Here is a 9,841-nt window from a genome sequence, read left to right on the forward strand (position 1 = left end):
AATCTTTGACTGAACATGAATCTGTATTAGGCTTCAGTTTTTCAAGACAGTGAAGGTAAATAGTACAAGTCAGAAAGTGAACTGAACTGTAAAAGTCGCCAATGACATTAAAGACACAGCTTATGTGGATCGTCTTTCACTTGAGTCAAGCCCCCGGGGGCACTATATCATGGGGGTGCAGACTTGGTTGCGTTAAATGGCTTTAAACTACAGGATCGGATGATTAAGCGTTCTCAACACTGATAGAAAAACACCTGGTTCTCAATAGACTAGCATAACTGCAGCAGGATTCTCCTAGCTAGAATGCCTCTAGGTGCTTTTGGATTCAAACCTAAATGTATATATTTGGTTTGTTTCCTCTTGTATTTTCCTAGAGAGGGATGTTACCCCTTGAAATGCCAACATTGGCCAGTAGGTGTCATTGGGATACAGGGCACCACATGCACAAGTGTATCCAAGGTTGGGGGTTATTCCATGTTTCCAAAAGTTATTTCATGGTTCCTGTTGGTTTCGGAGGCTTCAACCTTAAAGAGCTGACATGACCCCTTGAACACTTTGGACTGCTAGTTTGCATTCTAACTGTCTAGCTTTTCCATAGAGCTGACACAATGTTACCAAAATTGACAAGTCTGGCTTCTAGGTCGATTGAGTGTGTTTCAAAAAATAACTCCATTTTCGTATAACTCCCAAAACATGTAAATGAGTTCTGTTAAACTTCTTAAAGACTGCAAATGGGATATCAACACAATGTCAAAATAGTTGTCTTCGGACAATCCCTCCCACCACGGCTGTATAGAAACAAAGAGCTAAGCAAATATCACATTTCTGTGAAATGTATCTGGATAGTGTTGATTCATCGATGCCCAGTTGGCAGAGAAGAAGTGCAACCTGCACTCACTCGCTCCCATGTACAGAGCAATGGAAACATCCACTCACCCAGCCCTTAGCATAGGACACTGGCCGAAGAGAGGTCTGTTACTCCCAAAGACAGGATGAGGCCTCAGGACACCTGGAAGCAGGAGAATGCAAAGCAGGGAATGGAAACCAGTGCAGGTTCGGACCCCTGGTGATGGAGCAACGAGGGTGAAACTCTGTTTAACTTGGACGCACACTCTCAAGCGGACAGGAGACATGGGTTTGAAGGTGATGTGCTGAGATTTACAAGAGTGCACAGCAGATGCTTGGCTGAGAGAACTCAAAGAAACCAGCGCAAAATATCCCCACAGTTAATTCTGAGACCAAGATCCCAGCTGCCAAATTTGAGGTAGCAGAGGCAATGGTCAGTGAGGCATAGAGCTACGGATGATGGCACACGCTGAGTCTCAGGGATCTGGAGTGCGTTGTGGGATGTGGTGGGTCGAATCAAGAGAGCAAACCGAACTGTGTACCAATAATAAATCAACCACACTGTTCGCGCGGTTGCGATTACCGATATGTCCCATGGCCACACCCAGTACATCTGCAGGACCAGGGACCAATTGGGAATTTTGCCAATAGAGCACGTGTGGGGCTGAATCAGAGATATCGTGCATCTGGTCTGAGGGATCCAGGGGGCCTTGAATTTGAAATCAGAATGAAAAGCCTTAGGATATGCTACATTCATAACCTGGGCTGGGATTATGGTTTGGTTTGAGTCACAGGATGCACAACAACTCTGTGGTTGCCTTCGTGCACCCGTGCCACAAGGATGAGAGGACAAGGAAGAGTGGTCCAAGTCCACAGCGCAAGAAGAGGAAGCATTCCCTTCAGCACTATCTCCCAAAAGCGGATGCTACATTTTGGATGGCACCGGCACGGTACGGCACCTAGGACAACAAGGAAGGTCTGCGGGATCATTCCAGCAGGCCCTGATATGTGACATCCATAGATATGCTTCCACTGCTGTTTCTGTAGACAGAGAAGCTCTGGAAAGAACTGATTTCATTGGGACATTCCCGTGGCAATAAAAAGCAGAAGAGCACTCTCAGTTTGCTGTTTTGGAAACACTCCAAAATGACATAGAGAAGAATGCAGAGCTGAGAACTTTTAGAAGCTTCATTTCCACAAGAGGAAGTGTCCTGTGCACTTTCAGAAGTGTGAGATAAGTATAATCAAAATGAAGTTATGCTAATCGAAGTAGAATGGGTTGTTCATCACAACTAATGCAACACCAGCAATTGGAGATATACCAAACAACACACACAGGTACAGGTTATGGCATCAATGCCTAGGAGAAATTGTCCTCACAGAAATCCCATGGAATTGCGTAGAGACAAGAGTCTAAAATTTTCAATTAACAAAGCCCTAGAAGTCTACATTAGATACCTGATATTACCTGACCAGTAGAGATGAAGAAGAACAGTAAAAGAAACAGGAAGTACCATTTTCAGTTCCAAAGATATTGAAGGCGCAAAAGATAAGCTTTCAAACAACTAGTCTGCAAAACGCTATCCAGAACAAGTGTTGAAAATGAAGGTCAGGAAAACACTGAAGAACACCAGTGTCTCAGAATCACAAAAGGCAGAATACCAGAAAAGGGGAAGAGAAAGTCTCAACACGAGCCAAAAATATCAGGAAACTCAATGGTTGTGATAATATCAGGGCTAAAATTCAGTCCTTAGCAGACTAGATAATGCAGAGGGACGCGTGAATGACTGTGAAGACAGGGGAAGAGAAAAACCTCGGTCAGAAGCAGACATAGGAAAGCAAGTGCAAACAAATGAAAACATTGCAGTTGAACCCTGGGTTAAGACAGGGCATGAAAGAATAGAAATCATGAGTCCCAGATGGAAAAGCAAGAGATAAAGAAACAAAAAGTGTCTGAAAATTTATCTGTAGAAAAATCAGACTGAAACTTGCTGAAAGCCAAGAAAGAATCATCTATGCGAATTCAGGAATTACACAGCATCCGAAGGAGGTGGAATCCCAATAGACCTACCAGCAGCTGTATGATTCAAATCAACAAAGTTCACGAATATCCGAGTGATTTAAAATGCACCTGGAGGAAACAACATAGTCACAAGGAAACCTCCAGAGGGCTTTCAGCTGATATCTCGGCAGCAATATTGCAGGACAGGGAGGAGTGCCAGGACACAGACCATATCCTGAATGGCCAAATGCTGCCACCTAGGGTAGCCTATGCCACATGAACACCATTTCAAATAACGGCAGAGCTAGAGAATTCTACAGACCGGCAAATCTTAAAAGAATTCAGCAGTTCAAAAGTTTTTCTAAAAGAAAGGTTGAGAAAACTCCCCTGAATAGAAAAGCAGCAAGATGGAATGGAAAGAAGAAACCATTATTGGAAATGCAAGAAGAGCATGTGTGGCAGAGAAGAAAGAAGAAGAACTTAAGGAGGACATCAAAACCCTAAAGATGGGAGAGGGAAGCAGGAAATCATAGGTGATTGGAAGCACTCTCTTAAGTGAATCAGCTTATTTGACTCTGTTTGAAGCGAAAGGAGAGATGCATGGCCTGACGTGTTTGCAAAACAAGCGAGAAGAAGACCAACAAAGAATCAAACCAACAAACAAGCACCAAAATGGTATGGTTGGCTGACATATACAAAGGGAACCATGATTATTCAAAAGAAAATACTCAAGGTGAGGTCAAGGGTCATTCAGAACGCATCGACCCAGTATCGTGGCTTGCATGTACTCAGCACACTTGTATTCGGAAATCAGAAGCGTGCATTCATATTCGTAAATTTTGATTCATAAGAGCATATCGTGACCTAACACTAATGCCGATTTGGAATCAAATGGATTCCTAGTCCGTGATGTAGACTTGTATGTCTTCCAACAGGATGAAGGAAAGCCATATTCTAGGCTACGTAGAGAAGAAATGTAAGAAGCCTATAACAAAGGCAAGTAGCTCTGCCAAAGTGTACTAAGTGCAAAAGAGACCGACAGCAAAGTGCACATTGGGGTTGGTTTCATTTCTTGGAATTTCAGCCCCCATGAATCCAATGGATCCATGTCCTGAGAGTGTGGGTGTTTCAGCAGAAATCAGGCGACGCATATGTATTCCGGGTGTACGGATATTATAGGAACATAAGTCTCCTTTAGTGGGTCCCTGTGTACTGTGAACTGTTAGAAAGTTTAAAGACGTGTGAAACCATCAACTGAAAAGGGACACACTTCCCTCCATTGGTACGGTGCATAGAGCTCTGAACCAAAGGAAAGAGGGAAGAAGAAAGGCCCATGGGACGCTAGTGGGTAGAATCACATTTACCTTAGGAACCTCTCGTCGGATGCAGCCCCTCCCCCAACACTGACAAGATGCAGCAGCCATTGGGGATGGCAGTTAGCGGTTGGATTCCAGGTGGAATGTTGGTGTTTACCGCGAGGCTTGTTGTGGCTGTTGGATCCTAGGTAACCGGGCAGAGTTCTGTGGGTGGATCAGTGTGATGGAGGGGCTGCCGCCCTCTGTGGAGCTTGGCTTAGGTGTTTGGTCCGGGAAGCTGTGTAAGTTCGAGATACTGCTGCTGCCCAAAGACCTGAGGTCACAGGTCAGTTTCCAGAACCTGAAAGGGCAGACAGTGGAAGATCTGCCTGTCATCAGCTTACTGGTCAGGCTCCGAGGTACTTTCAGACTTGCCCAGTCCTGGTGAAGTCGACTTTAGGGGAGACACGAAGAGAAGCTGGCCGATAAGCTGGCTGCACGGATTGAGGAGAGATGCGAACACATGGATGAGAGATGTTCTGCTACAATGGAGAATACTGGCGTGGAGACAGCTGTAGAGGATACCAGGCTCAAAAGACATTCATGAGACATATTGAAACTCACTGATACAGGCAGAAACATACGGAGTGCCAACGTGGACTTGAGGAAGTTCCTCAATTCTCTTCTCCAATAACGGGTCCAAGGTCCCTGACGTCTGAAGGAGAAGAAATGGCAGAGATGATCAAAACGCTCCTGTTCTTGGAAGAGGTCGTGAGAATCCACACGTCCCAAGGGGCATTCCCAAGCCATTCAGACCAAAATTCAACAAGCCCAGGTAAGCCTTTTCCCAGGTTTGGGCCTAGCTAGTGAGCACTTGCCCTTGCCTCCCCTCCACTCAGGCATCCATTTTGAAGGATCAGTACCTGAGCTGCAATGAAGCCATTACGAGAAGAGCAAGCCCCTCGTAGAATCAGAGTTCCTCCAGCTTCACTCTCTGTGAACAACAGTGAACACCTTAAAGGTCAAATAGTCTCGGCTGAAATAGATAAAATTGAATACTTAGCTCACACCTAGAAATGATGTCCTTCCGCTAGATTCAGCAAATGTTGTGTTTATGTCTTCCCTGGGGTGAAGGGAGTGTGGTAAGTGAGGGGAATCTTTGACTGAACATGAATCTGTATTAGGCTTCAGTTTTTCAAGACAGTGAAGGTAAATAGTACAAGTCAGAAAGTGAACTGAACTGTAAAAGTCGCCAATGACATTAAAGACACAGCTTATGTGGATCGTCTTTCACTTGAGTCAAGCCCCCGGGGGCACTATATCATGGGGGTGCAGACTTGGTTGCGTTAAATGGCTTTAAACTACAGGATCGGATGATTAAGCGTTCTCAACACTGATAGAAAAACACCTGGTTCTCAATAGACTAGCATAACTGCAGCAGGATTCTCCTAGCTAGAATGCCTCTAGGTGCTTTTGGATTCAAACCTAAATGTATATATTTGGTTTGTTTCCTCTTGTATTTTCCTAGAGAGGGATGTTACCCCTTGAAATGCCAACATTGGCCAGTAGGTGTCATTGGGATACAGGGCACCACATGCACAAGTGTATCCAAGGTTGGGGGTTATTCCATGTTTCCAAAAGTTATTTCATGGTTCCTGTTGGTTTCGGAGGCTTCAACCTTAAAGAGCTGACATGACCCCTTGAACAGTTTGGACTGCTAGTTTGCATTCTAACTGTCTAGCTTTTCCATAGAGCTGACACAATGTTACCAAAATTGACAAGTCTGGCTTCTAGGTCGATTGAGTGTGTTTCAAAAAATAACTCCATTTTCGTATAACTCCCAAAACATGTAAATGAGTTCTGTTAAACTTCTTAAAGACTGCAAATGGGATATCAACACAATGTCAAAATAGTTGTCTTCGGACAATCCCTCCCACCACGGCTGTATAGAAACAAAGAGCTAAGCAAATATCACATTTCTGTGAAATGTATCTGGATAGTGTTGATTCATCGATGCCCAGTTGGCAGAGAAGAAGTGCAACCTGCACTCACTCGCTCCCATGTACAGAGCAATGGAAACATCCACTCACCCAGCCCTTAGCATAGGACACTGGCCGAAGAGAGGTCTGTTACTCCCAAAGACAGGATGAGGCCTCAGGACACCTGGAAGCAGGAGAATGCAAAGCAGGGAATGGAAACCAGTGCAGGTTCGGACCCCTGGTGATGGAGCAACGAGGGTGAAACTCTGTTTAACTTGGACGCACACTCTCAAGCGGACAGGAGACATGGGTTTGAAGGTGATGTGCTGAGATTTACAAGAGTGCACAGCAGATGCTTGGCTGAGAGAACTCAAAGAAACCAGCGCAAAATATCCCCACAGTTAATTCTGAGACCAAGATCCCAGCTGCCAAATTTGAGGTAGCAGAGGCAATGGTCAGTGAGGCATAGAGCTACGGATGATGGCACACGCTGAGTCTCAGGGATCTGGAGTGCGTTGTGGGATGTGGTGGGTCGAATCAAGAGAGCAAACCGAACTGTGTACCAATAATAAATCAACCACACTGTTCGCGCGGTTGCGATTACCGATATGTCCCATGGCCACACCCAGTACATCTGCAGGACCAGGGACCAATTGGGAATTTTGCCAATAGAGCACGTGTGGGGCTGAATCAGAGATATCGTGCATCTGGTCTGAGGGATCCAGGGGGCCTTGAATTTGAAATCAGAATGAAAAGCCTTAGGATATGCTACATTCATAACCTGGGCTGGGATTATGGTTTGGTTTGAGTCACAGGATGCGCAACAACTCTGTGGTTGCCTTCGTGCACCCGTGCCACAAGGATGAGAGGACAAGGAAGAGTGGTCCAAGTCCACAGCGCAAGAAGAGGAAGCATTCCCTTCAGCACTATCTCCCAAAAGCGGATGCTACATTTTGGATGGCACCGGCACGGTACGGCACCTAGGACAACAAGGAAGGTCTGCGGGATCATTCCAGCAGGCCCTGATATGTGACATCCATAGATATGCTTCCACTGGTGTTTCTGTAGACAGAGAAGCTCTGGAAAGAACTGATTTCATTGGGACATTCCCGTGGCAATAAAAAGCAGAAGAGCACTCTCAGTTTGCTGTTTTGGAAACACTCCAAAATGACATAGAGAAGAATGCAGAGCTGAGAACTTTTAGAAGCTTCATTTCCACAAGAGGAAGTGTCCTGTGCACTTTCAGAAGTGTGAGATAAGTATAATCAAAATGAAGTTATGCTAATCGAAGTAGAATGGGTTGTTCATCACAACTAATGCAACACCAGCAATTGGAGATATACCAAACAACACACACAGGTACAGGTTATGGCATCAATGCCTAGGAGAAATTGTCCTCACAGAAATCCCATGGAATTGCGTAGAGACAAGAGTCTAAAATTTTCAATTAACAAAGCCCTAGAAGTCTACATTAGATACCTGATATTACCTGACCAGTAGAGATGAAGAAGAACAGTAAAAGAAACAGGAAGTACCATTTTCAGTTCCAAAGATATTGAAGGCGCAAAAGATAAGCTTTCAAACAACTAGTCTGCAAAACGCTATCCAGAACAAGTGTTGAAAATGAAGGTCAGGAAAACACTGAAGAACACCAGTGTCTCAGAATCACAAAAGGCAGAATACCAGAAAAGGGGAAGAGAAAGTCTCAACACGAGCCAAAAATATCAGGAAACTCAATGGTTGTGATAATATCAGGGCTAGAATTCAGTCCTTAGCAGACTAGATAATGCAGAGGGACGCGTGAATGACTGTGAAGACAGGGGAAGAGAAAAACCTCGGTCAGAAGCAGACATAGGAAAGCAAGTGCAAACAAATGAAAACATTGCAGTTGAACCCTGGGTTAAGACAGGGCATGAAAGAATAGAAATCATGAGTCCCAGATGGAAAAGCAAGAGATAAAGAAACAAAAAGTGTCTGAAAATTTATCTGTAGAAAAATCAGACTGAAACTTGCTGAAAGCCAAGAAAGAATCATCTATGCGAATTCAGGAATTACACAGCATCCGAAGGAGGTGGAATCCCAATAGACCTACCAGCAGCTGTATGATTCAAATCAACAAAGTTCACGAATATCCGAGTGATTTAAAATGCACCTGGAGGAAACAACATAGTCACAAGGAAACCTCCAGAGGGCTTTCAGCTGATATCTCGGCAGCAATATTGCAGGACAGGGAGGAGTGCCAGGACACAGACCATATCCTGAATGGCCAAATGCTGCCACCTAGGGTAGCCTATGCCACATGAACACCATTTCAAATAACGGCAGAGCTAGAGAATTCTACAGACCGGCAAATCTTAAAAGAATTCAGCAGTTCAAAAGTTTTTCTAAAAGAAAGGTTGAGAAAACTCCCCTGAATAGAAAAGCAGCAAGATGGAATGGAAAGAAGAAACCATTATTGGAAATGCAAGAAGAGCATGTGTGGCAGAGAAGAAAGAAGAAGAACTTAAGGAGGACATCAAAACCCTAAAGATGGGAGAGGGAAGCAGGAAATCATAGGTGATTGGAAGCACTCTCTTAAGTGAATCAGCTTATTTGACTCTGTTTGAAGCGAAAGGAGAGATGCATGGCCTGACGTGTTTGCAAAACAAGCGAGAAGAAGACCAACAAAGAATCAAACCAACAAACAAGCACCAAAATGGTATGGTTGGCTGACATATACAAAGGGAACCATGATTATTCAAAAGAAAATACTCAAGGTGAGGTCAAGGGTCATTCAGAACGCATCGACCCAGTATCGTGGCTTGCATGTACTCAGCACACTTGTATTCGGAAATCAGAAGCGTGCATTCATATTCGTAAATTTTGATTCATAAGAGCATATCGTGACCTAACACTAATGCCGATTTGGAATCAAATGGTTTCCTAGTCCGTGATGTAGACTTGTATGTCTTCCAACAGGATGAAGGAATGCCATATTCTAGGCTACGTAGAGAAGAAATGTAAGAAGCCTATAACAAAGGCAAGTAGCTCTGCCAAAGTGTACTAAGTGCAAAAGAGACCGACAGCAAAGTGCACATTGGGGTTGGTTTCATTTCTTGGAATTTCAGCCCCCATGAATCCAATGGATCCATGTCCTGAGAGTGTGGGTGTTTCAGCAGAAATCAGGCGACGCATATGTATTCCGGGTGTACGGATATTATAGGAACATAAGTCTCCTTTAGTGGGTCCCTGTGTACTGTGAACTGTTAGAAAGTTTAAAGACGTGTGAAACCATCAACTGAAAAGGGACACACTTCCCTCCATTGGTACGGTGCATAGAGCTCTGAACCAAAGGAAAGAGGGAAGAAGAAAGGCCCATGGGACGCTAGTGGGTAGAATCACATTTACCTTAGGAACCTCTCGTCGGATGCAGCCCCTCCCCCAACACTGACAAGATGCAGCAGCCATTGGGGATGGCAGTTAGCGGTTGGATTCCAGGTGGAATGTTGGTGTTTACCGCGAGGCTTGTTGTGGCTGTTGGATCCTAGGTAACCGGGCAGAGTTCTGTGGGTGGATCAGTGTGATGGAGGGGCTGCCGCCCTCTGTGGAGCTTGGCTTAGGTGTTTGGTCCGGGAAGCTGTGTAAGTTCGAGATACTGCTGCTGCCCAAAGACCTGAGGTCACAGGTCAGTTTCCAGAACCTGAAAGGGCAGACAGTGGAAGATCTGCCTGTCATCAGCT

The 9,841-nt window shown here is 44.8% G+C and overlaps 1 long non-coding RNA gene across 1 annotated transcript; it reads right to left on the bottom strand.

Moving 5' to 3' along the window:
- Positions 1 to 4,682: 4,682 nt before the first annotated feature.
- LOC140692675 (uncharacterized) lies at positions 4,683 to 9,641 on the bottom strand. Its single transcript, XR_012068258.1, has 3 exons — positions 9,510 to 9,641; positions 5,067 to 5,179; positions 4,683 to 4,858 (listed from the first exon to the last, which is right to left on the bottom strand). It is a non-coding gene; the product is annotated as an uncharacterized lncRNA (long non-coding RNA).
- Between the last annotated feature and the right edge of the window lie 200 nt (positions 9,642 to 9,841).

The sequence above is a fragment of the Vicugna pacos genome, unplaced genomic scaffold (assembly GCF_048564905.1).
Source record: "Vicugna pacos unplaced genomic scaffold, VicPac4 scaffold_14, whole genome shotgun sequence".
NCBI lineage: Eukaryota > Metazoa > Chordata > Mammalia > Artiodactyla > Camelidae > Vicugna > Vicugna pacos.